Genomic DNA, 1,756 nt, shown 5'->3' with positions numbered 1-1,756 from the left:
AGAGTATCTATCCTGACGATCATCCTTCAGTCCTCCTCTACCCCTGGAACGACCTGAACTCTGTCTTCAACCAACAGGAACAACTTGGGGTTAATTGCTTGATTGGCTTCACGAAGCACACAGATAAGGTCACTCACTTGCTTTATGTTATTAGATGTAAAGAAAGTGTATGCTGTGCCTGTTTTGGTACTGCCGGCAGTTCTTCCAATTCGATGAATATAATCCTCTGAGGAGTTAGGGTAGTCATAATTGATGACAAATTTCACATCTTCTACATCTAGCCCTCTTGAGGCCACATCTGTAGCAATTAGAATAGGCACTTTTCTGTGTTTGAATACATTTAAAACCCAGTCTCGTTCCTGTTGACTCTTGTCACCATGGATACCCATGGCAGGTCACCCATCTCGCCTCATTTTTCTGGTAAGTTCATCACATTGTCTTTTGGTTCCCACAAAAACAATGGTTTTATTCCCCTTCTCACTCATGACCTTTTCCATTAATCGTGTAAGTTTTTCATCCTTCTCCATCATGACGCACATCCATAATCTGAAGAACGTTGTGGTTTGCACTCAGCTCCAGTGCACCGATGTTTATGTGAATGTAATCCTTCAAAAAGTCTTCAGCAAGTTGTCGTACTTCTTTTGGCCAAGTTGCACTCCACATTAGGGTTTCCCTATCAGGTCTTATTTGATCCACAATCTTCCATACTTGGCGTTCAAAGCCCATATCAAGCATTCTGTCTGCTTCATCAAGGACAAGGTAGGTAGTTCTTCTTAGATTGGTCTTTCCACATTCTAAAACGTCAATCAACTTTCCAGGTGCTGCAATACAGATCTCCACACCTCTTTCCAAATCACGTATCTGAGGTCCCTTGGGAACTCCACCATAAATGCAAGTAGACTTCAAATGACATGCTCTACAGTACTCTGCAGCCACTTGCTGCACCTGTTGGGCCAGTTCTCGAGTTGGCGCCAGCACCAAGCAAATAGGCCCATCACCTCTCTCTAGGAATGGTTCATGATTGATGTGGACAATAGCAGGCAGCAAAGAAGATAATGTTTTTCCGGATCCAGTCTGTGCCGCTCCAACGATATCCAACCCACTTAAAGCAACTGGCCATCCCTGAGCTTGAATAGCAGTAGGTTCGGTGAAATTCTGTCTTGCAATCACATCCATGACATTTGCAGGGAAGTTTGCCTCATAAAAATTCAGCACCGGTTTTGGGCAGTTGTGACCTCTAACTGTAACTTGCTTGCTTCTTCTGTATGTCTCCACATCTTGCCCTGTGCACCTAGCCAAATCAGGGTGTTCTTGATAAAATTTTTCTCAAATTCGGGCAGCTCATCAAGATTCCATTTCTTTTTAACTAGCTTCTCTCCAGGGTTTCCAAACTTCTTTCCATATAACGATCCTGCCCTACTTCCTCCAAATCGAGGCGCTCCAAACCCTCGATCCCGGCCGCGGTCTCGGTCACTCAAATAACTAGACATGGCGTCAATGGTTGCGGTTGGTGTGGAAAGAAGAGAGAATCGGACGTGAAGAGTCTCGAAGGGTGGCGACCGACTGCGAAGTCTTGCGGAGGCGAAGACAAGAGACTGAGTTGGGCAGCTAGCGAGCAAGCTGAGCAGCTGAAGAATTATTTTAATGAATGAGGCGCCGCTGAGTGCAGCAGCCGGTTTTATACTCTAGACCACCCCCTCCGCCAAGGCTGCTGTCCTTGACCTTCTGCAGCAAGCACTTCAGGTCCTCCTCAGCT

General features: G+C 45.8%; 1 pseudogene; it reads right to left on the bottom strand.

Moving 5' to 3' along the window:
• Positions 1-3: 3 nt before the first annotated feature.
• On the bottom strand, positions 4-1,517 carry LOC102850558 (annotated as a pseudogene).
• Positions 1,518-1,756: the final 239 nt, after the last annotated feature.

Source organism: Elephantulus edwardii, unplaced genomic scaffold, assembly GCF_000299155.1.
Source record: "Elephantulus edwardii isolate Elephantulus edwardi_28Jun2011 unplaced genomic scaffold, EleEdw1.0 scaffold00293, whole genome shotgun sequence".
Classification (NCBI taxonomy): Eukaryota; Metazoa; Chordata; class Mammalia; order Macroscelidea; family Macroscelididae; genus Elephantulus; species Elephantulus edwardii.
Note: the sequence above shows the minus strand (reverse complement) of the source record. Positions and strands in the feature narration are given on the sequence as shown.